This window comes from Oncorhynchus tshawytscha, linkage group LG14, assembly GCF_018296145.1.
Source record: "Oncorhynchus tshawytscha isolate Ot180627B linkage group LG14, Otsh_v2.0, whole genome shotgun sequence".
Taxonomy (NCBI): Eukaryota; Metazoa; Chordata; class Actinopteri; order Salmoniformes; family Salmonidae; genus Oncorhynchus; species Oncorhynchus tshawytscha.
The window spans coordinates 19,413,083-19,439,302 of record NC_056442.1 but is presented as its reverse complement, the minus strand read 5'-3'; the positions used below and the strand labels follow the sequence as shown (position 1 = coordinate 19,439,302).

Genomic DNA, 26,220 nt, shown 5'->3' with positions numbered 1-26,220 from the left:
ATACTGCCCAGGGCTCAATGGGTGGCCGTTGCCCAAGCAAGCGGTTTGCCGTTGGTGTGTCGCATTTAAATAGCAGCAGCTCACGACGCAAACATTTTAACCACACACACACACACACACACACACTCATGTACACAGGAAGACTGTCAACGAATGCAATCAAAAACCCACCCACTCACCACTTAGAGCTGTGGTTAGCATCAAGTGTTTTATAAATGCAGACCTGGAGAACATTAGGAACAGGTGTCACATCTCAGGCAGAGAGTAGCAAGAGTGGATATATATATATATATATATTCTCTCTCTCTCTCTCTCAAGGGTGCCAGCTGCCACAAGGGGACAGTACACCAGAGAGAAAAGCCTCACGTTGGGAAAAGAATGAAAGAAAATCCATCTCTCTCTCCCATTTCTCCCTCAAAAGACATTTGCCAGTTTGTTTGTTCTCACGCCAGAAGGCAGGCACTCACAAAAGCCAATATTGACTGTGGGCAGGCTGGGCTCAGCCTCTGTACTGCTAGACCACATCACCTTGGACTCCAACTCAAAAGGCTGGATCCAGGGTCCAAAGCCACAGTGCAACCACTCCAGCCTGTTACTCTGTGGAGAACAAAAATCACTGCTTATGGCAAGACAGCTCCAAATCCTTTTAGGTTAACTGTGAGTTCCGTGTTTCTTTAAATAGAGACAGCCCCGGGTGTTGGCAGCAAGGTGAAAATTCCAAAGAGACTAATTCCGATTCAGTCCTTGCAGAGCTAGGGTTAGGGCGGTTGGGGAAGATCTGAATTTGGGCATTAGTTCTAGGTATGGTAAAGCTGCCATGGCATAGAGACCCCTAGGTGAGATGGTAATAGGGTCTGTCTGGACAGTCCATCCCTGAAGGTAGCCAGCACCAGGCCATCTGTCTTGCCAAAAGAGCCATGCTGTGCCATCCCAACATGGAGCGACAGACAGGGCGATGACGCAGGTCCCAATATGACTAGAGCACACCACGGCCCATATGCTAACTTAGCTCTAACTTAGCTCTAACTTAGCTCTAACTTAGCTCTAACTTAGCTCTAACTTAGCTCTAACTTAGCTCTAACTTAGCTCTAACTTAGCTCTAACTTGCTCGGCTCAGTGTTACAAATTGGTGTAAGAAGTCGTCGGAGGAGACGTTGCTGTAGATGCTGACAAAAAGTTCACGCCTGCCCGATCCCCTTTCAGCCTGTAGAATGCTATGCTGTCCACCGTGCTCTCTCTCTCCCCAAGCCCCACTTTCAAAAACAGAGTTTTGGCATGAACAAACAACTTCACCAAGGCTTTCTCACACAAGCAGGGCAACCCGCCTTTGCACCAGTAAAACCGCGCCCTTGTTCCCCCGGTCTCTTTCGCTCTCTTTCTCCCGGTCTTTCCCTCTCTCCTGTCAGATTACCCCTGTTACGTGCTCCTCATTAGCCTCGGTGGGAGCGGAGGGGAGAGGGAGGCCGAGAGATCGACGTGGAGAAAGAGAGAGCGATATGGAGCACGTCCCGGGGCTGCTCGGGAAAACAGGGCCGACCCGGATTCCGGCGTGACTCTGCGGAGGAGCCGTGCGGCTCCACGCCGAGACGTAAAACCCACAGTGACGGGCCCTTGCTACTGAAGCGCCCCTCCAAGCCTCTGCTCCTTCCATCAGATCTCCACTGATGTGTGAGCACCCCACACTCACAATGTCAGATTGGGCTGTCGACGCTGGGTTGGGTAGGCTAACGTCTTTGGCAATAATCATAGGCCGTCCTAACAATGCGTGCGCGGCACTACCACTCATTACCCTGGCAACAGTCTACATAGAAGGAAAGAAAAAGACAGAATGCAAAAGAACATTGTGGAACGAGCATGTATTTATTAACTGTGAGCCCAGCACGGCGAGGAAAAGAGACACACAGTGGGGAAAAACCAATGAAGAGACGAGGCTGGGGCTCCATGCGTTATACTGGCTCCCAGGGCAGATGCCAGCCCTGCAGGGACCAGGGTAAATAAACACGTCTGCCTGCCCGTTTGTGTAGAAGAACCAACGGGGAGGGGAGGCTCACTCCAAAACCACATCGGGGCTCTTCGCTAGCGTGTTGACGGCCAGGAAACAACCAGACAAGCTGTGCACATAGCGCGTTTACGAACACGCCTCACAAACACGGCCGCAAACAAACGCACACAAACTTGAAAAGGAAGTTGGACGAGAGCACAATCGGTAAGCAAAAACCCGTTGGCTTGAGGATTAAAAGCACTAAACTAGGTGTTTTGGCAGGAGACGCCCCCCCCCCCTCCTCAAGTGTTAAAACAGATCCCTCGCTTCATAATCTCTCTGCTCTTGCCCTCCTCCTCTGTGTCTGCCAGGCCTTACCCCGAGAGTCCAGTGAAGCAGCGCGACTACAGGGGGCCCCGGTTTTTCGATTAATTAGGTGTAACGACACCTTGACACACACATGCAGAGAGAAGCACAGAAAAAACACGGCCACAACTGCCTTGCACCCAGGTGTTACAGGTTTTACTAGGGCCTGCTCTTCCTCGCTCACACCTAACCTAAATGTGTGAAAGCCGGGGCCAGGCTGGCCCAGTGGAGACCTTCACCCTCCCCAGTCTGCCTGTTCCCAGTCCCAGGGACCAGAGTTATGCTCACTGTGTACCGTTCAACTTGTGTGTCGTCATCACTCGGTACACACTCTGTGCCCACGCAGCTCCCAATGCGAAACACACACACACACAGTACAGACACACCAACTCAGTCCCTCACACATGTGTCTTCAAAGACTGTTACACAACATAGACATCTCCCCTGCTGTTGCTAAAACAGCTTGGCAACATACTGTAACTGTAGTGCTGCTTCACAGCTGCCTTGGTTACATCCAAAACCCCTGAGCACAGAGCAGCAGTCTGGGCTTGCCTGCCAAAGCAAGGCAAACCGAGTGCAGTAGCACTATTGAGACTGAACGGAATCACTAGAAGAAGAAAAACAGATAGAAAAAAAAAGACACTTTACAAACGGAATCTATAACGAGATATGAAGAATGCAGCATGGGCATTAAAACCAAGCAAACGGCGCTAAAAAGCACTCCCCGTGGCACAGCACAGCTTTAGCACCGTTACACACGCAGACATACAAACGAGGCCTAGTGCACACACACACACACACACCACTCCCTGAGCGGAGGTCTATTCAGACAGTGATATATAGGCAGTCTTTGGTGAAAGATACCAGGAGCAAGGTGTGGCTTTTTCCAATGCAGAGGAGCACTCTGTGTGTGTGTGTGTGTGTGTGTGTGTGTGTGTGTGTGTGTACTTCTAGCTTTGTATGCTCCTACAAAGCCCTTCTCTGACAGGCTAATGTAGAGACAGAACTCCTACCCAGAGCTGTCAACACCCACCCTTCAGTGTCCAAGGGTCGATGCCCTTTTAAAATGAAACTCTCCTCTCTGCAGCATGTGTTTCTAATACAGAGCAACCACGATTACTGATGTCTGCTTGTTGATTCTAAGCTCACAGCATCAAAGGGAAGGTCCGGTAAAGGTGTGTCCCTCTGACGCAATAAACCCGCTCGTTTAGCCAAGGGTAGTATGGTGTGAGCCTACGGCCTGGTGGTGCCGCATTCATGAGCACACGACCATGCACTTGCAAAGACACAGGTACATGTCCCACTGAACAGACAGCAAGCATGTGGCCTGACCTCAGTGAAACCATTTGTCTAATGAGTGAGAAAAGGAGAGTGAAGAGGGGGGCTAGAGAAAACAAGAGAAAGACACTGCCTAGAGGCTCCCCGTGTGGATGCCAACATTCCAGTAAAATCCAGACATGGGAACCACTGGGAAAACACAACAGAGTGTGTGTGTGTGTGTGTGTGTGTATGTTAATGTGTCTGTGTAGAGTGGATTCATGCAACTTTGAGAGGGCAAAGCGGAGAGGATCATGCCTAAGTGGCGAGGACGCTGGGTGTAGGTCTGTAGCGGTGACCGTATTACCGCCACACCGGTGGTCATGAAGGCAGTCAAATTCCACGTGACCGTTTAGTCACGGTAATTAGGCTTCTCCGAGCTCTTGATGCTGCTGCTGGTCATTAGTAGCCTACTAAACCTGCCAACTGCCTGGTACGCAGGGCTCCATTGTGCCTCTCAGCTCTCTGACATCAATGCAAATGTAATCGAAAAATGTATCTAACACTTCATGAGTGCCCATGAGATCATGTTGCACAACATTTCTATAGGCTATGCAATTGCACAAGAAAACAGCGTGATGGGATCCTCCTCTTTTTAGTAGAGGCCATCAGCTTTCTATAGGTTAGGCCTACTATATTTAAATTCTTTTTTTAGGGTGCATTACAGCCACACAAAGGGAATGCCACCGTGAAATTCTCGGCTCATCAAGTACTTGTCAAATTGTGAATGAGAGACTGATGTAGTGTGTACAGCCTGCGGAAAAAACTAAGCACAGCTCATGCCCATTAAGCAACTGTTTTTAAATCATCATCAGAGTCACGTCACGCAGAATTACAATGTATTAAAAATTAAAACATATATACGCAACGTTTGTAGAACAACTAAAGTTACATTAACAACTCTAAATTAAGCATATAGGAATACCTATTTCTTGTTAACCGCTCAACACAGAATAGCCGCATCCCTCAAATCGTTTGGAGGAAATATCCGTTATTTTATTCTGCTTTGTTCAATTGTATCAGGGATGCAAACTGCTGAGGGCCCAAAAAGGTGACACTTTTTTTTTGTTGCACTGAAAAATGAAAAAAAATCCCTGCTAGGGGGAAACTAATTACACAACAAAGAATATGATATTGCAGTTACCCATGACAGCCTTTATAATAGAACGCTTGTGACCACACATAAATATTACACAGGGGAAAAAAACATCTTAAAGTAGAAATAGAATTTGCTCTATTATAGTGGCCACTTTTGACATCGATCAAGTGCACAAGTCTACGTGTGCAAAAATAACATTCACTGAGTACAACCCCCCCCCCCCCTCACTCACACACACGTTACTGTCAACTTCAACACAACAAAAACACCATGTTTGGGCTACACTGCACATGTTTACATTGTACACTTTCTGCCTGTGGACATCTGTTCTACAATGTGCCAGCAAAAGTGAGAAAGAGGGGAAAATGAGTGGTTCTCCTTCCACATCTATAGTGGCATCCAGCTTAAGCCAGGCCCAGCTCCAGCTACACTTGATCCCTGAATACACTTGTCTAACAAGCAACGCCTCATTGTCACCTAATTCTCTCATTCTGAAAATTAACTAAATGTTTTCACAGTATGTGGTTAACAGATAGTGGTTAGCTCGTTAGCTAGTTAACATTTCACACAGATTGCCAGGGTCAAGTAAGCAACCAACGCGTCATAACTTGAGGAGCGGCAAGGAGTCGTATACCGGTAAATAATATAGCGGATTGATTAGGTCACTAACGTTAGCTCATCTGATGTTGTGACGTTACTAGCCAGCTAATTTTCACACCATAAACTCAATTACTTGATCAGATGAGTTGTTGTTGCTCAACATTTCTCTGGCTAGCTAACGGAGAATTCGATCCAGCTAGCTGCTGTAACTGACAAGATGCCTTTTCAGAGCGCGTCCTGATGCTATAACTAGTAAGTAAGTTGGTTGTCTCTTCTTTCTTTAACTTCTTGGATATAGGGGGCGCTATTTTAATTTTTGGATGAAAAACGTTCCCGTTTTAAACAAGATATTTTGTCACGAAAAGATGCTCAACTTTTTTTCACCTTTATTTAACCAGGTAGGATAGTTGAGAACAAGTTCTCATTTGCAACTGCGACCTGGCCAAGATAAAGCATAGCAGTGTGAACAGACAACAGAGTTACACATGGAGTAAACAATTAACAAGTCAATAACACATTAGAAAAAAAGGGGAGTCTATATACATTGTGTGCAAAAGGCATGAGGAGGTAGGTGAATAATTACAACTTTGCAGATTAACACTGGAGTGATAAATGATCAGACGGTCATGTACAGGTAGAGATATTGGTGTGCAAAAGAGCAGAAAAGTAAATAAATAAAAACAGTATGGGGATGAGGTAGGTAAAAATGGGTGGGCTATTTACCGATAGACTATGTACAGCTGCAGCGATCGGTTAGCTGCTCAGATAGCAGATGTTTGAAGTTGGTGAGGGAGATAAAAGTCTCCAACTTCAGCGATTTTTGCAATTCGTTCCAGTCACAGGCAGCAGAGAACTGGAACGAAAGGCGGCCAAATGAGGTGTTGGCTTTAGGGATGATCAGTGAGATACACCTGCTGGAGCGCGATCTACGGATGGGTGTTGCCATCGTGACCAGTGAACTGAGATAAGGCGGAGCTTTACCTAGCATGGACTTGTAGATGACCTGGAGCCAGTGGGTCTGGCGACGAATATGTAGCAAGGGCCAGCCGACTAGAGCATACAAGTCGCATTGGTGGGTGGCATAAGGTGCTTTAGTGACAAAACGGATGGCACTGTGATAAATTGCATCCAGTTTGCTGAGTAGAGTGCTGGAAGCAATTTTGTAGATGACATCGCCGAAGTCGAGGATCGGTAGGATAGTCAGTTTTACTAGGGTAAGTTTGGCGGCGTGAGTGAAGGAGGCTTTGTTGCGGAATAGAAAGCCGACTTGATTTGATTTTCGATTGGAGATGTTTGATATGAGTCTGGAAGGAGAGTTTACAGTCTAGCCAGACACCTAGGTACTTATAGATGTCCACATATTCAAGGTCGGAACGGGTGCAGGCAGCGAACGGTTGAAAAGCATGCATTTGGTTTTACTAGCGTTTAAGAGCAGTTGGAGGCCACAGAATGAGTGTTGTATGGCATTGAAGCTCGTTTGGAGGTTAGATAGCACAGTGTCCAAGGACGGGCCGGAAGTATATAGAATGGTGTCATCTGTGTAGAGGTGGATCAGGGAATCGCCCGCAGCAAGAGCAACATCATTGATATATACAGAGAAAAGAGTCGGCCCGAGGATTGAACCCTGTGGCACCCCCATAGAGACTGCCAGAGGACCGGACAGCATGCCCTCCGATTTGACACACGGAACTCTTGTCTGCAAAGTAATTGGTGAACCAGGCAAGGCAGTCATCCAAAAAACCGAGGCTACTGAGTCTGCCGATAAGAATATGGTGATTGACAGAGTCGAAAGCCTTGGCAAGGTCGATGAAGACGGCTGCACAGTACTGTCTTTTATCGATGGCGGTTATGATATCGTTTAGTACCTTGAGCGTGGCTGAGGTGCACCCGTGACCGGCTCGGAAACCAGATTGCACAGCGGGATTCGAGATGGTCAGTGACCTGTTTGTTGACTTGGCTTTCGAAGACCTTAGATAGGCAGGGCAGGATGGATATAGGTCTGTAACAGTTTGGGTCCAGGGTGTCTCCCCCTTTGAAGAGGGGGATGACTGCGGCAGCTTTCCAATCCTTAGGGATCTCAGACGATATGAAAGAGAGGTTGAACAGGCTGGTAATAGGGGTTGCGACAATGGCGGCGGATAGTTTCAGAAATAGAGGGTCCAGACTGTCAAGCCCAGCTGATTTGTACGGGTCCAGGTTTTGCAGTTCTTTCAGAACATCTGCTATCTGGATTTGGGTAAAGGAGAACCTGGAGAGGCTTGGGCGGAGCTGTTGGCCGAGGTTGGAGTAGCCAGGCGGAAGGCATGGCCAGCCGTTGAGAAATGCTTGTTGAAGTTTTCGATAATCATGGATTTATCGGTGGTGACCGTGTTACCTAGCCTCAGTGCAGTGGGCAGCTGGGAGGAGGTGCTCTTGTTCTCCATGCATATAATTGACAGCTTTGGAAAGAAAACACTCTGACGTTTCCAAAACTGCAAAGATATTGTCTGTGAGTGCCACAGAACTGATGTTACAGAAAAAACCCAGATAAAAATCCAATCAGGAAGTGCCGCATTTTTTGAAACCGCCTCATGCCAATGACTCCTTATATGGCTGTGAAGGAGCTAGGAGTCAGCTTACGTTTTCCACGTTTTCCCCAAGGCGTCTGCAGCATTGTGACATATTTGTAGGCATATCATTGGAAGATTGACCATAAGAGACTACATCTACCAGGTGGTCGCTTGGTGTCCTCCGTCGCAATTATTGCGTAATCTCCAGCTGCAGTATTTTTCCGTTTGCTTCTGATGAGAAGCCAACTACCACCACTGATAGATTATCGAATAGATATGTGAAAAACACCTTGAGGATTGATTCTAAACAGCGTTTGCCACGATATTATGGAGCTAATTTGGAAAAAAGTTCGACGTTTGTAAGTGACTGCATTTTCCGGTATTTTTCTTAGCCAAACGTGATGAACAAAACGGAGCTATTTCGTCTACACAAATAATATTTTTGGAAAAAAATGAACATTTGTTATCTAACTAAGAGTCTCGTCATTGAAAACATCCGAAGTTCTTCAAAGGTAAATTATTTTATTTGAATGCTTTTCTTGTTTTTGTGAAAATGTTGCCTGCTGAATGCTAGGCTTAATGCTATGCTAGGCTATCAATACTCTTACACAAATGCTTGTGTAGCATTGGTTGAAAAGCATATTTTGAAAATCTGAGATGACAATGTTGTTAACAAAAGGCTAAGCTTGTGTTTGAATATATTTATTTCATTTGCGATTTTCATGAATAGGAAACGTTGCGTTATGGTAATGAGCTTGAGGCTATGATTACGCTCCCGGATACCGGATTGCTCGACGCTAGAGGTTAAATCGCTAGCTACATTGCATTCTGTTGTTAAGTGAACGATTGGCTGAACCTTGGATACAGCCAGTATTTCTCCAAACGCGCATCACTTGTTCACTTACAGCCAGTAGTGATCCAACCCCCCCATCGGATCGACATGAATCACGTAGATCACCTAATTTGGATTCAAAACGGCAAATTTCACCTGAAAAGGTGACTAATTTACATCCCTGTTGTATTCTTCATACTATAAAATAATGCCATGGAATTCTAAGTAAATCTTGTCTGCTGAACGAACTAGTGTAGCCCACAGCCATTTGGCATAGCCAGATCAGGACAACTCAGAGTATGCTATTCTGTCCTTCTGAAATTTTCTTCACATCATGCTTTAGATCGGTCTAAAATAAATACTGGATTTATTGTGAAGGTGTAGGCTATATTACATGGATGTATTAGACATTTTAAAATGCAGATGTTCCAAACGTCTGCATCAGTGGCATGTAGGCTGTGTGTGGACGCCAGGGGAGGCTAAATGTGTTTGTTAATCAATGGTCAATTAGCGTGAAACCGCTGAAGAAACATTGTGACCAGCCACATCCCTAGCTGAGTGTTTGTGATTCTGTAAGTGGGCCAAGCCCACTTTATTTAGGGGTGGAGTAATGGAAGTGACCTTCAGAGTGTGTGTGTCACCTGGTTACTGTGATAGACAATACATGCTCTGTGTTAGTCTGTGTCCTGTCCTCACCCTTTTCAGAGTGCTCCCATTCAGCCCGATGGGAGGGGAGCCACTGAATTGCCCTGCTAAACCAAGCACACACCCTCTCCCTCTCAGGAGAAGAACAGGGAAAGGACAACAGCACATTTCCTCCACTCACACATTCATTCTAGCCGCTCACTTTTTCCTCATTCACACTCTCCTCCTCCAATGTGTCTTTCATGTCAACAGTTACTATAGTTCATTTTTGTTTATTTGGCAAACTTTATTTGCTAAACTATAAAGCACCCCATTTGTGGCCCAAGTCCAGCTTCTGTGACAGCATTCACAATGTTCCTTGCATTGTCTGTTGTGACAGGGATTGTTATGTTGGGCCTCTAAAGTAGAGGAGGACTTCACGGGTCCAAAAAGTCAGACACATTCCGAAATGGACCTGGGGCTTTCCCACCCGGATCCGATATACACTAGAGACCCGTTCTGAACGGACCCGAGGATAACTAGACCAGTATAGATCTGGTCAGATCCAAACCCGGTCAAGTCAGAGTGAGGGAAGCAGCAGAAGTCAATTTGTAAGCTACTTTGTTAACCAGAGCTGATAAATCACCGGGGCGAGACGCTCTAACAGGCAGAGGCGTGTCCTTGTGCTGTGTGTACTGTGAGTGAGTGACATGAGGTGGAGGGAGGAGAGACGGAGACAGCAACCAACTATAGACTAACTTCTAGCTTGTTATAGCTCGGTAATTTATCATCCAACATGATTACGTACACGACATGACCCGAAGTATGTGGACACCTGCTCGTCAAACAAGACATTCCTTTTCTGCTATAACTCTTCTGGGAAGGCTTTCCACTTGATGTTGGAACTTGCTTCCATTCAGCCACGAGCATTAGTGAGGTCGAGCACGGATGTTGGGCGATTAGACCTGGCTTGCAGTCGGTGTTCCAACCCCAAAGGTGTTCGATGGGGTTGAGGCCAGGGCTCTGTGCAGGCCGGTCAAGTTCTTCCACACCTATCTCGACAAACCATTTCTGTATGAACCTCGCTTTGTGTATGGGGGCATTGTCATGCTGAAACAGGAAAGGGCCTTCCCCAAACTGTTGCCACAAAGTTGTAAGCACAGAATTGTCTAGTATATCATTGTATGCTGAAGTGTTAAGATTTTCCTTGTCCGTACTACCAAAAAAAAGGCCCGACCATTATTCCTCGTTCACCAAACTTTACAGTTGGCACTACGCATTCGAGCAGGTAGTATTCTCCTGGCATCCGCCAAGCCCAGATTCGTCCACCGGACGGCCAAACGGTGAAGCGTGATTCATCACTCCAGAGAACGAGTTTCCACTGCTCCAGAGTCCGATGGCTACGAGCTTTACAGAACTCCAGCTGACGCTTGGTATTGTGCATGGTGATCTTAGGCTTGTGGGCGGCTACTCGGCCGTGGAAACCCATTTCATGACATTCACGACGAACGTTGCTTCCAGAGGCAGTTTGGAACTCTGTAGTGAGTATTGCAACCAAGGGCAGATTATTTTTACACACTACACGGTTCAGCACTCTGCAGTCCTGTTCTGTGAGCGTGTGTGGCCTACCACTTCACTTAGGTGCTATAAACCTGTCAGCAACAGGTGTGGCTGAAATAACCAAATCCATCCATTTGAAGGCGTGTCCACATACTTTGTATATATAGTGTAGTACCTGTCTTTACTGCATCAAAAGCTGGTGCGGCAGGTAGCCTAGTGGTTAGAGTGTAGGGGCGGCAGGTAGCTTAGTGGTTAGAGCGTTGGATTTGTAACCGTTAAGGTTGCAAGATCGAATCCCCCGAGCTGACAAGGTAAGAATCTGTTGTTCTGCCCCTGAACACGGCAGTTAACCTACTGTTCCTAGACCGTCATTGAAAATAAGAATGTGTTCTTTAACTGACTAGCCTAGTTAAATAAAGTGGGGGGGGAACAGAGAAGCTAGTTAGCTAAGCTATTTGAGGCTGCATGCGCTTTCTACCAGTCCTACAGTTACCAATAACAACATCTCCATTCAGATTATTAAAGTAGCAGCCTAATTGGCTCTTGGTCGCTGTAGCATGTCCTTCTTTAACTTTGTAACTCCATCTTCCATTGATTAGATGATCTCCTAACTTGCTTTGCCACACACTGAGGCACTATCACTGTAGTGCCGCTTTGATTGGCCAACAACAACAACAACAACAACAAGCTACACGCGCCACTCCGCATAGGCTATTCTCAGAGCAGCGGCGATATACTGCTCGTGTTTTATCCACAACTCTCTGTCCATCGCGGTTGTAATCTACTACGGAGTCAAAATGTTCCCAAACTGGACAGTTAAAGGATGATGGAGGACCCTCCTATTCTGATTTATCAACCCCCCCCACCGTACAAAACTAGTTCCCGGCTGCGCCTTGCACAAGGATAGTTTGAAATGTGTCATTTAAGATTAGAATTTTGATTACAACATGTGTATAGGCTGTAGTTGTTTTAACAGAATAACCTACAGTGTTTTTGCAGATCAGATTTATAGGACTAGTGTATTTTTAAAAAACTTTTGATGTATTCATTCAGGTTCACAGTGTGGACCCGAACCGAGGTCCCCGTTCAGTACGAATACGTGTACCGTTACACCCTTACTGTAGGGGCCGGTTTGGCCTCTGGGCCGGCTCGGTTTGGCCTCTGGGCCGGCTCGGTTTGGCCTCTGGGCCGGCTCGGTTTGGCCTCTGGGCCGGCTCGGTTTGGCCTCTGGGCCGGCTCGGTTTGGCCTCTGGGCCGGCTCGGTTTGGCCTCTGGGCCGGCTCGGTTTGGCCTCTGGGCCGGCTCGGTTTGGCCTCTGGGCCGGCTCGGTTTGGCCTCTGGGCCGGCTCGGTTTGGCCTCTGGGCCGGCTCGGTTTGGCCTCTGGGCCGGCTCGGTTTGGCCTCTGGGCCGGCTCGGTTTGGCCTCTGGGCTGGCCTCTGGGCCGGCTCGGTTTGGCCTCTGGGCCGGCTCGGTTTGGCCTCTGGGCTGGCCTCTGGGCCGGCTCGGTTTGGCCTCTGGGCCGGCTCGGTTTGGCCTCTGGGCCGGCTCGGTTTGGCCTCTGGGCCGGCTCGGTTTGGCCTCTGGGCTGGCTACAGACATCCTTTTACACCCTTTCATCCGCCCTCCTCTCCGTCCCGCCACCTCTCTGTCTGGGTTTATTAGCCAATCTCTCTCTCCCACGATGATAACAGGGTCTACTGTTCTAGAGGGAAAAAAACACAACTTCCCTCACGCCATCACTCTCAGGCCCACTCCAAGGGGACAAGGAACAAAAAGGTGTCAACAGTGCACAATTATTTCTCTCTTTCTCTCATACACATATTCACAGACATTTGTCATCATTAGTGTACCGCCACTGGCCCAGAGAGACATGCACACACACATCATTAGGAGAGACAACAGCCCCACCCGCCGAAACAACAAACAGCCTGTGTCTCTCTCAGAAACACCCCCTTCTCTTCCTGAACATACTATATAGTATAACCACATAGCCTTTGCAGCAGCTCCATCACACCAAATCGGATTTCGAAATGGGGAGGAAAAAATGCACACACTGGTACAGTACCATAAAATCTGTCCAAGTGGCATGCGTGGAATGACCACATGCTACACCCACTTCACATTAACAATGACTCTACAGTGGAGACAGAATCTGAACTGAGGTGGACTGGACTGCACAAACGCATGCAGGGTGGGAGGGACATTCGCACGCCTCTAGACACATTCCAGAGCAAAAGAGAGAGGGAGAGTGAAAATAAAGAATGAAAGCGGGGGGTAAAGATGAGCAGATAGACATGGGTGTGACTGGCCAGCTCCAAAACGGAAACATCCTCAGAGACAGAGGAAGTGGAATTAAGCAAATGACCACAGCTTTCCTGGTGCTGTTGGGTTGTACCCATTCATCCATTCAAAAATGTTATCAATGCATACTTAAAAACGTCGCTTGAACCATAAATGGAATAGTTGAGGATGTCTTTTATTATATCCTGACCAGCTGGATTCTAGTCATGCCTACTGTCTGATTCATAGCGACAGTCATCGCCCTGACCACACAGACCAGTACACACTCACTTACTTCCCTGAGCGCACTCACTTCCTGTCCTCAAGCCGGACCTCCACTCACGCAATGGGAAGGGCCAGGGCAAGCAAGAGCCAAGCAACTCATCTCCCAATGAAGCACAGATGGAACCGAGCAAAGATCAGATGTCCTGCTGCCATCTCTTCATCCAGTGAGCAAACCAGCATGCAAACACAGACACACACACACTTCACTTCAACGCTCCTGAGCACAATCACGTGCAGCTCCATCATATACGCTGCCAGTCATTCACTCAAGTAACCCGGGTCGAAGCAGCTTTGCACTTCTCGGAGCTCTACCAATGAGTGACAACATGGTGATCCCGACCATGTGTGTGGGGGGTGTACAAGTCTAACATCGACCCCTCCTCAACACATAAAAGAGAGAGAATCCGCTGTTTCCTTTTCCCTTTATCCAGGAATTCCTCCTCTATAGAACATTTCACTCTCTGCGTGACAGGGCTCTTTGTGGAAGTCCCCTCACATCTTAACTCACACACGGCCTTGTCCATTACGGCTCCATGTGCACGAACACGGTTTGAGAGAGAGCTTAGAGAACGGGTGAAATAAAGACAGCTAGGCTTGCTGGCGCTTCTCGGTGGAAACAGCAGAGGCAAATACAGAAGGAAATATGAACGTGAGGAACAACAAATCAAGGGGGCCTCAGTTGCACCCACATATCCCAAGGGGTTGGGGAAATGCTTTGCCAGGGGATCTGCATGCGTGATTTGCTCATCTACCTGTTCTATTGATTCAGCACAGCATCGGTTTCGAAATGTGAATGACCTAATTAGAACCAAGGAGGGTATAAGGGGTCAGAAATCAATTCATGTTAAAAACAGCACACCAGCAAGGGCCGAGGGCATTTTAGCTTGACATTTGTTATTCCAGGCCTGGGCTTATAGCCTTCTCTGACCGAGTCACTCCTACATGTTTGGCCTTGACTACAGCGTGAGAACTCTGAGATGACCTCAAGGAGGCAGACCTATTCTTTCATGTGGTTCTTGGGGTGTGAATATGTTTTCCCCAGTCTTACCGTATCTAACCTAACAACGCAGGGGGTCGCGTTAATGCAGAATTCTTTCCCGCGCAAGAAATGTCTTGCCGTTTTTTCTAAAAATGCTTCTTATTTCAATATCTGCTCAGATTAATTTTGTGCTTCAGTTGCCCTTTCTGCACTCTTGAGAATTCACTAAGGGGTACTCGATCAGCAGACAGCGCTCCGACTAATGTGTCGTTACTTTTGTCTGGTACTTTTCTCTGTGTTGCCTACTTTTCCTCTGAGAAAATGAAAGATTGAAGGGAAATGTCATATTTACCATCTCCAGCCCAACATCAACATGTGTGGAAATGGCACGATTCTATGTTTTGTAGAGAAAGATAAGTGCTTTCAATGACGTCAACCATTTAGCAGGCAACGCCTACTCGCAATTGGTCAAAATCACAGCAAATCATACGACGTCATTGGAAACCCTTCTCTACGACTAAACCTAGAAACGTACCATTTTCACATATGTTGATGTTGGGGTGGTGCTGGAGATGATGAATATGAAGTAGAACAATTCTGAAGCAAAACATTAGGAAATGTATCAGACTCGGGTTTTTTGCAACAAAAAAAAGACCTTGCTTTTTCACTAGTTAATTTACTGGTGTGGCTGCCAGCCAAACAGTGCTGCACTTCTGTTGTCATCTGATGAACAACGCTATTTTCTGCCGAATGCGTTGCACTAATATACACCACATGACCAAGCGTATGTGGACACGTGCTCGTCGAACACCTCATTCCAAAATCATGGGGATTAATATACACAGTTTGCTCTCCCTTTGCTGCTATAACAGCCTCCGCTCTTCTGGGAAGATTTTCCACTAGATGTTGGAACACCTCGGAGACTTGCTCCCATTCAGCCACAAGAGCGTTAGTGAGGTCGGGCACTGATGTTAGAAGATTAGACCAGGATCGCAGTCTGCGTTCATACCAACAGTGTTCTATGGGCTTGATGTCAGGGCTCTGTGCAGGCCAGTCAATTTCTTCCACACCAATCTAAAAAAAAAAACAGTTCTGTATGGGCCTCGCTTGATTCACGGGGGCATTGCCATGCTGAAACACGAAAAGGCCTTTCCCAAAACTGTTGCCACAAAGTTGGAAGCACAGAATCATCTCTAGAATGTCATTGCATGCTATAGCATTAAGATATCCCACTGGAACTAAGGGGCCTAGCCCAAACCATGAAAAACAGCTCCAGAAAATTACTCCTCATCCACCAAACTTTACAGTTGGCACTAAGTATTCTGGCAGGTAGCATTGTCCTGGCATCCGCCAAACCCAGATTCGTTCATCGGACTGCCAGATGGTGAAGCATGATTTCACCGCCCCCAGAGAATGTGTTTCCACTGCTCCAGAGTCCAATGGCGGTGAGCTTTACACCCCTCTAGCCAACACTTGGCATTGTGCATGGTGATCTTAGACTTGTGTGCTCCAGACAAACAGTTATAGTGCTGACGTTGCTTCCAGGGACAGTTTGGAACTCGGTAGTGAGTGTGCAACCGAGGACAGCCGATTTGTACGCGCTACGTGCTTCAGCACCCGGCGATCCCGTTCGGTGAGCTTGTCTGGACTACCAATTTGCAGCTGAGCCATTGTTGCTCCTAGACGTTTCCACTTCATAATAACAGCATAACTGGGGCATCTCTATCAGGGCAGAAATTATACAAACAGACTTGTTGGAAAGGTGGCATCCTATGACAGTGCCACGTTGAAAGTCACTGAGCTCTTCAGTAGGGCTATTCTACTGCCAATGTTTGTCTCTGGAGATTGCATGGCAGTGTGCTCGATTTTATATATCTGTCAGCAACTGGTGTGGCTGAAATAGCCAAGACCACTCATTTGAAGGGGTGTACACATACTTATGTATATAGAGTGTATTTTCTGTGAAAAACTATAGCTGCATGCCCCTGATCACTCTATTGAAGAAAAAAAACTTGACTTTCAATATAATTAGTCATTAAAACTTGTTTTTCAACCACTCCACAAATGTCTCATTAACATACTATGGTTTTGCCAAGTCAGTTAGGACATCTACTTTGTTCATGATAAGTACTTTTTCCAACAATTGTTTACAGACAGATTATTTCACTTATAATTCACCGTATCACAATTCCAGTGGGTCAGAAGTTAACATACACTAAGTTGAATGTGCCTTTAAACAACTTGGAAAGTTACAGAAAATGATGGCTTTAGAATCTTCTGATTGACTCAAATTATGTCAATTAGCCTATTGGAGGTGTACCTGTGGATGTTTTTCAAGGTCTACCTTCAAACTCAGTGCCTCTTTGCTTGACATCATGGGGAAATCAAAAGAAATAAGCTCAGAGAAAAAAATTGTAGACCTTCACAAGTCTGGTTCATCCTTGGGAGCAATTTCCAAACGCCTGAAGGTACCATGTTCATCTGTACAAACTATAATACGTAAGTATAAACACCATGGGACCACACAGCCGTCATACCGCTCAGGAAGGAGACGCGTTCTGTCTCCTAGAGATGAACGTACTTTGGTGCGAAATGTGCAAATCAATCCCAGAACAACAGCAAAGGACCTTGGGAAGATGCTGGAGGAAACAGGTACAAAAGTATCTATATCCACAGTAAAACGAGTCCTATATCGACATAACCTGAAAGGTTCGCTCAGCAAGGAAGAAGCCACTGCTCCAAAACCGCCATAAAAAAGCCAGACTAACGTTTGCAACTGCACATGGTACAAAGATCGTACTTTTCAGAGAAAAGTCCTCTGGTCTGATGAAACAAAAATAGAACTGCTTGGCCATAATGACCATTGTTATGTTTGGAGGAAAAAGGGGGAGGCTTGGAAGCCAAAGAACACCATCCCAACCGTGAAGCACAGGGGTGGCAGCATCATGTTGTGGGGGTGCTTTGCTGCAGGAGGAGCTGGTGCACTTCACAAAATAGATGGCATCATGAGGGAGGAAAATTATGTGGATTTATTAAAGATACATCTCAAGACATCAGTCAGGAAGTTAAAGCTCGGTCGCAAATGGGTCTTCCAAATGGACAATGACCCCAAACACACTTCCAAAGTTGTGGCAAAATGGCTTAAGGACAACAAAGTCAAGGTATTGAGTGGCCATCAGAAAGCCCTGTCCTCAATCCTATAGAAACAATGTGGACAAAACTGAAAAAGCGTGTGCGAGCAAGAAGGCCTACAAACCTGACTCCGTTACACCAGCTCTGTCAGGAGGAATGGGCCAAAATTCACCCAACTTATTATGGGAAGCTTGTGGGAAGGCTACCCAAAACGTTTGACCCAAGTTAAACCATATAAAAGCAATACTACCAAATAGTAATTGAGTGTATGCAAACATCTGACCCACTGGAAATGTGATGAAAGAAATAAAAGCTCCACTATTATTCTGACATTTCACATTCTTAAAAAAAAGTGGTGATCCTAACTGACCTAAGACAGGGAATTTTTTACTAGGATTAGTGAAAAACTGAGTTTAAATGTATTTGGCTAAAGTGTATGTAAACTTCCGACTTCAACGGTTGTACAAGCCTATGGGAAAGAGTAGTTTTGGCCACGACAAAGGTCACTTACTGTATACAGCCTTATGGCTGGGGCCAAAATTGTGTGTGTGGATGGCTATTCGGATGGATCTGCACGGATTTATACGACACCTCCAGCAGAATTTTATTCTGACATCTGCTATGGGCTAGGGCATCTCGAAGATATTCCATACACTGGACTGATGGCAGATTTTAGGAACGGAATGTAATTGGGCCGGTCTGTGGCTCAGAGGGAGTTTTCTATAAGGCCTGCCTAGTGCGAGCTAAATTGTAATGAGACGCTTCTGCCATGGATCCGAACGCGGATCTGGTGGCATTTCTTAGTAACCCTGGAACCAGGCATTCTTTGGAGGGGTAGATTGTGGATTTTGCTCAATGAGAAAGTTTATTTTTTGAACATAGGATCAATGTTGATCACAGTTGTTTCTTGTTGAAGAGGTAGCAGCTAACATTAACTTGCTATAGCTTGCTATTGTCTTCCTCTGTTTCGTAATGACTTTGTGGCTATTTCTTTCTAGTTGGCAAAATAAGTGAGCAAGATTTTGTTTGTGTACTGCCATATGTCACTAACATTGCCAACTCACTGGTATGGGCTAGTAAATATCCTAAACCTAGCCAGCGACACAGCGATAGCCGCAAGCTAAAACCAGGGAGAGAGGGAGGAACGAATTCACATTCTGCTTCATCTACTTCTGGCTTGCTAATGTTGACTCAAATATGTTTTTCACATGGAATTGATTACATTTGATTTTTATTCTATAAAGATTGTAATTGTGTCAATATGTTGTAAAAATTCTAAAAACAAATCCTCACAGCTGTTTTCCATACTAAAAAGTGAAAATGCCACTTGGTGGCAACAAGCTTACAATGTACATACAGTAAGCTACAGGCAATATGTTCCTCCACCATGTCACCATGACGATCTTGCGTTCAGGACTTTCCATCAGTCTTTGTGGTTTTTATATGCAGGGAGCATAAATTGTACATTTCTAAACTAACAAATAATTTTTCAAGTTACAACTCATGAATATTAGTTATTATAAAAACTGGGTGGTTCGAGCCCTGAATGCTGATTGGCTGACAGCCGTGGTATATCAGACCATATACCACGGGTTTGACAAAAGTTATTTTTAATGCTCTAACTACGTTGGTAAACAGTTTATAATAGCAATAAAGCACCTCTGTGGTTTGTGATATATGGCCAATATACCGCAGCTAAGGGCTGTATCCAGGCACTCTGCGTTGCGTCGTGCGTAAGAACACCCCTTAGCCTTGGTATATTGGCCATATACCACACTCCCTGGGGCCTTATTGCTTAATTATTTGAATGCACAGAGATACCGTGACGAGTTCCTGAGGCCCAATGTCGTCCCATTCATCCACCGCCATCACCTCATGTTTCAGCATGATAATGCACGGCCATGTCACAAGGATCTGTACACAATTCCTGGATGCTGAAAATGTCCCAGTTCTTCCATGGCCTGCATACTCACCAGACATGTCACCCATTGAGAATGTTTGGGATGCTCTGGATCGACGTCTACGACAGCGTGTCCCAGTTCCCGCCAAAATCCAGCAACTTCGCACAGTCATTGAAGAGGAATGGGACAACATTCCACAGGCCACAATCAACAGCCTGACCAACTACTTGCAAAGGAAATGTGTCACACTGCATGAGGCAAAGGTGGTCACACCAGATACTGACTGGTTTTCTGATCCACGCCCCTACCTTTTTTTGAAGGTATTTGTGACCAACAGATGCATATCTGTATTCCCATTCATGTGAAATCCATAGATTAGGGCCTAATGAATTTATTTAAATCGACTGATTTCCTTATATGAACTGTAACTCAGTCACATCTTTAAAATTATTACATGGTGCATTTATATTTTGGCTCAGTATACATAAATATCTGTTAGGGTCCATAATCTGCTACATGGACTTGTGGAGTTGCAGGAAATTGGTAAAAAAAAGAAAATCAATCAAATTCAGCCTCGCCGCCCACCCATTGCCAAACACCCTACCACACCCACCACCTAAGCCCCCTTTCATGCAGAAAAACCCCTGTTTTAGAGACGTTTCGCCCTAACAGCAACCTTACTAAGTCCTATAACTCTGTTTAAAAGCTTTGTGGACAGTGGGACATTTCTCCCTCTCTCAGTGCAGGGAGGACACTGTTCTGTGGCGAGGAAGGTCTACTCAACATCTGTGTTTATCCTCCAGCTAAAACCAACAGGCTATATTTACCCCAGTCAAACAGGCCTGGGGAAAGCCTGCAGGGGAATAACCACTGGGTCTGGGAGAAGTGCTCGCTCTCCCTCCCTATCCGAAAACTGAATCTATAAAACACCTCGGGGGCTCGTGCCTGAGGGAGTGAGGAGAGGGGATGATGTTTTATGACAGTAAAAGGAGCCATAAAGTAGATCCTAATTTTAATGAACATCCTGCTCCTTTTTTATATAACTCAAACTGTTGAAACTGTCATACATGCTGAGTCACAGACGGGGTTCAAGGGACGGCCAATACTTCAAAGAGATTCTGTGAGCAACACCGGTGCAGGTGGGTTAATGCCGATTGCATGCCGTGTAATTATATTGTAAGATCACAACGTCAATCGCAGATAAACACTCTATTTATTTACTCTGGATGTGAGCGATATGTGCTCAAATCAACAACAACAAAAAAATGCACAAACGTACGATGCTCTCTCCGGCATGATGAGGGCCAGATGGTATCCCTAGCCCGAGGCTTGCTTCCTCCTCTCGGAGCTGTGATGCTACACTAATGAGCATGATGGATCAGTCTGCCGCATCTTATGTGACGCCGTGCAGTATATTGTTCATTTCTAATTAACCTTTATTTAACCAGGACGTCCCCGGGGATCAGGGAGAAACCTGGCAAGAAACGGTATAGATCTGAAATGACAGAACAGAGGGAGGACTACCCGTGTGGTGGTTATTAAGACTCAAACTGTGCTGTTGGAATAGCTGAAACGGAAAAATACTAAGTGGAAGATAAAGAAATCAAATCGATAGGGCTTATGTAGTCTACTTTTAGAGAAGTCACCCGACACTCAAGCCATGTTCGATTCATTTGATGAAAATTGTTTTAACTCAACAGCTGAGTAACATGCTGACCACACCGCTCTCGTCGGGGGGCGTGAGGCTTGCAAAAATACATTTACACATACATGTTATTCAATCATTGCAGCGACAGCGAGCGTCTGCATGGCTAGGCGTTAAAATAGAAGTTGGTTCTATTTGACGCTCGATGCGCTGCAAGTCCTGCTTCTCAAATTTCCTTATTGGTTTTTAGGAGCATATACCCACGTGGGTGATTGAAAGGTGAACTGACATCCACACTCCTGTCGGTTGTAGTAATGTACCGTAAAGTTGGTTACCAACCGCCATATAAAAGTCCAAAAAGGAAAAAGAAGCATGTAGGAAGGAGGAGAGATGACGAGAAACAAATGAGGTTTCTAGTTTTATCTGTGGATGAATTGTCGGAGTAGAGGACCTTGTGCATTTCAGGCAAAATAACAACCCAATGTTTATATCTCAGGACAAGTTAGCTAGCAACACCAGGACAAATTAGCTAGCAACAGCAAGCTAGCTAAATTGCCATAAATGTTTATTGCTTTTCAGCCTGTGAATATAATTGGTTCAGAGTTTGTTTTGATATTTCAACCAGCGTGTCCTGACCGCTTCTGGTGTGGGTGAACAAAAATAAAAGTGTGAGCGATGCCGGTTTGGTCAGCATGTAAAAGTGTACCCTTGAGAACCAGTTGAATCATTGGTCTTTATCTTCAACAACAACAACAACAAAAAAACACATGAGTTCGATGAGTCATCGATGAGAGGGGTGCGTGAATCATTAGGTTTACAGGTTAGAATGCAACAGGGGTCACCCAGAAACAATTCCCTTTGTATTTTAAAATCTTTCTACTTTATTTATAATGTAAGCCGAATCACAGAGACAGCAAGAAACTATGGCATATTCATGGAGATCATTTTGAACGGTTCCTTATGGAACTACATTGGGAAGCACTACTACGGGGTCCCAAGTAACCACAGAGAATTAACATAATAAATCTTACATTTTGTTCAACCAAAGCATGCTGCTTTTACATTTTTTTAAAGTTAAGCTTTTCTCTCCAGAGGTGATTTAAGTCACTAATTATTTTAAAGCTGTACAGAAATATTATCTTTGAAAGGCAATAAAGGCAGCATACAGTAGCCTATATGAAATGGACTAAACCAAAATATAACTATCAAATTTAGCAATTCAGCAACAATAACTAGTCATCTAAATAAATATCCCAAAGCATGTAAAATGGCATAATATAACCTCTTAGTTCAGGTTTTGATTCAAGAACTTTAGTCAAAATATTTTAGCAGCACAGAATAAAGAAATAAAATAGTACTAAAATGTGTATTGGTTTAGTTTCACCACTGTTGTGAGACATTGATAGAAATTCCCTGATGGAAATGATCCAAAAACGAAGTGTCTCAATTAAAACACTTCTATCGTTCAGTGATAGGCACCTGTAAAGTTGAAGCAGTAGGGATGAATGAGGGGATCTGAAGTTGGAATTAGAGGCACCTGGTCATGGTTAATCAAGTTTAACGGTGGTATTCAGAACTTCACAAGCACGCATTGCCTTTCTAATGTAATTTCCTTCAAATTAAGTGAATAGGCCCCCGAGGAAACTGCAGACGTGATTAGTGTAACATTAATGAGCTGATCTGAAACCCTCTGTTCTCAGAAAGCAGGGAAGTTAGTGGACGTGACCTTTTCTCGCTGGTACTGGCATTATCGTTATTCTATTAGTCACAGGAGAGAAAGCAACCAAAATAAATTGTTAAGCACCGTCATATCTATGCTGCCCTCTGCATGAAAGGTCTATCCTAATATTTGATGTGTTATTTCCTGCGGCATTCAGTGCACAGGCACGTGGACTAATATACGACATGTAGACGTGGTCCCCCCCTTCCCACTGCACGCACACCCACCAGATGACTTTGAACAAAGTAGATGGATACCTTTGAATCAAGAGGATATTTTAACGTCACACAAACTCAATTTCAGAGTGGGGGAAACTACAACTGCCTAACAGATAAGATTGGTCAGGTGGCAGACAACTGACCTTAACATGTCACAATGACAGCTGATCAGCATTGACACTAATGTGTGCAAACAGGTCAGCATGGCTTGCAAATATTGGTGAACTTTGGAGGTAAGTTTCTATGATTGAATGAAAGATGATTGATTGAATGAAAATCAGTAAGACCACTTATGAGGGCTTTAGTTAATAAACTGATCTAGCTAGTTAGCATGCTAGCCAGAGTCACCCATACTAGGCACAACCACTTTCAGTGACCTAGTTAGTTAACTAGTTCGTTCGTAAGATTTTACCCATGAATCACACAACACCAAAACATTTTTGTCGTAGGCTGCCAAACACGAAACGTATAAACTACCCAACACAAATCCCCTAAAAGAAAACAGTGTGTTTTGTGGGCAATTCAATCAAAACAAAAATGAACCCACATTCGCAACTTTCTACTGCAGCACTTTTCAAAATTCTAAGCTCGATCAAACTAGGCTTGGTTTACATTCCCCAATGTTGTTGCGTTTCACTTAAGGAGACGATTGTTCCATTGTCTGGAACTTGTCATTTTACCACAGCCGCTTGGCCTTTACAAGTGTGATTAAATCAAGTAGAGAAAGTACAAACCCGGAGTATGCAAAAATTACTATGCGCCTGCGTATTGGAAAGACCGCGGACCAGGAAGGATCGGGCTTTTTTTGTTTGTTAATAAAACATGATTTCTGAGGCCGATGTACCGTGTTTTTAACTAGTTCACGGAATAATATGGGTCTAGGTGAGACGTATATCCCCTGCGTGTTTAGAAAGGTGCAACGACGATTAAAAAAAGAACCCGTGGTATGCAAGTTGTTGGCTGCATAGCAGGAATGAAGTTATAGCTCTCCGCTGGCCAGTTGCAAGCAGTGAGCAATGGTAGCGAAACGTTTACCCCGCTAGCCGACTCGCCACTTTTTCAATGTTTGTTGAAGAGCCCGAACTATTACTCAAAACTACTTTTCAAATACGACTTGGGAGTGTTTTCTTACCTCTCGACGTTCTCGCACTTTCGACGAACTTATATCCCGTTAGAAATCCCCAATCCGGGGGGAAACATTGATCGAACAATATAGTGGACTGCTTGTTTCTATCTCGCTCGCAAACGTTGCCAGGAATGCCCTCTCCGGAGTCCGATCACACAAGCCAGGCGAAACCACCGCGCTGCGCTTAGCAAATATCTCACGCCGCAATGCGCCTGTGCGAGCATGGTTGTTGTAGTACCGATAGTAACATGTGAAGGGCAGTGTTCTACAACCATAACATAGACGCGTTAGTAATGTTCATTGCAAAAAAAAATGCAATAAGTGCTGTCGCAGCAATGTCTCGAAGAAACAACAGCGCTGCTCAGAAATACCCAGTTGTGTTTTTGTGGTATAACAGTTCCTAGCTACATTTGCCTGTAAAATCATTTCGCATCACGTTCATTGTCTATTTGGGGTTGTTGGTTATAGAGTTGGAGCCTACTTATTAGTAAATAGCGCAACCTTGTGGCAGTCAATTATAATCAAAGCATTTTTACACGTAAACACAAATAGTGGCATACAGCGTTTGGCTATTTTATTTTGGACGTGACCTGAAAACACAAATCCCATCCTCTCCACTTTATATGCCTGCCAACCACTATGACGCAAAGGTGTCGTTTTACTATTAAGCTGCATTACATTATTGCCACGTCATAACACGCCAATTTTTCAAGGAAATATAATAATGTAGTCTGATTTTATATATATTTTTATTTATATACTTTTTCTTAAATATATATATTTTTTAATTCATAATACAAAATGATCAGTATTTATGCTGCAGTAGTTTATGTGTCGGGGGGCTGGGGTCAGTTTGTTATATCTGGAGTACTTCTCCTGTCCTATTCGGTGTCCTGTGTGAATCTAAGTGTGCGTTCTCTAATTCTCTCCTTCTCTCTTTCTTTCTCTCTCTCGGAGGACCTGAGCCCTAGGACCTGAGCTCCAGGACTACCTGACATGATGACTCCTTGCTGTCCCCAGTCCACCTGGCCATGCTGCTGTTCCAGTTTCAACTGACCTGAGCCCTAGGACCATGCCCCAGGACTACCTGACATGATGACTCCTTGCTGTCCCCAGTCCACCTGGCCATGCTGCTGCTCTAGTTTCAACTTCCACCTGACTGTGCTGCTGCTCCAGTTTCAACTGTTCTGCCTTATTATTATTCGACCATGCTGGTCATTTATGAACATTTGAACATCTTGGCCATGTTCTGTTATAATCTCCACCCGGCACAGCCAGAAGAGGACTGGCCACCCCACATAGCCTGGTTCCTCTCTAGGTTTCTTCCTAGGTTTTGGCCTTTCTAGGGAGTTTTTCCTAGCCACCGTGCTTCTACACCTGCATTGCTTGCTGTTTGGGGTTTTAGGCTGGGTTTCTGTACAGCACTTTGAGATATCAGCTGATGTACGAAGGGCTATATAAATAAATTTGATTTGATTTGATCAACAACTTACATCGCAACATCAAACATGTCTAACAAAACAAAACACAGTTATAAACTTTCAAGTTTTTAGAAAGTTTTTATGAAGGTATAAAAAAAATAAACAAGAAAATACTAAATACATACAAAAAATAAAATATATAAATAATAAAAAATAAAAACATTTATAGTGCAAATGTATTCACTCGGAATCTCATGATAATGATTCAGGAAGATGTTATTGTTTTTGTTATTCACTAGGGATAATGTCTTAACAAGATGATTCAGTTCAATCAAAAATATTTGTAATTTTTGTATAGAATTCTGGAATTTTTGTTTGTGTATAATGTATTTAGTATAAAGTATTTTTTAAATTACAATCATTTCAAGGGTCTTGTTGTCATTGCAATATTATAGCCTTCATGTCAAAAATATGGGTAGTGTTCAAAATGGAAAATAATATTCTGCAAGGTTTCCCCAAAATCATATCACAGATTTACATTCATAGAACAAGTGAGTAAGATTTTTCCCATCTTTTTCACAGAA

At 44.8% G+C, this 26,220-nt stretch overlaps 1 protein-coding gene across 1 annotated transcript in view; it reads right to left on the bottom strand.

Moving 5' to 3' along the window:
* The window catches only part of LOC112266744 (signal-induced proliferation-associated 1-like protein 3), a 103,713-nt gene extending 79,159 nt beyond the window's left edge, over positions 1-24,554 (bottom strand). The window contains exon 1 of the mRNA XM_042296650.1: positions 24,222-24,554. The gene's annotated coding sequence lies outside the window, so the exon portion shown is untranslated. The remainder of the gene's footprint in view (positions 1-24,221) is intronic.
* Between the last annotated feature and the right edge of the window lie 1,666 nt (positions 24,555-26,220).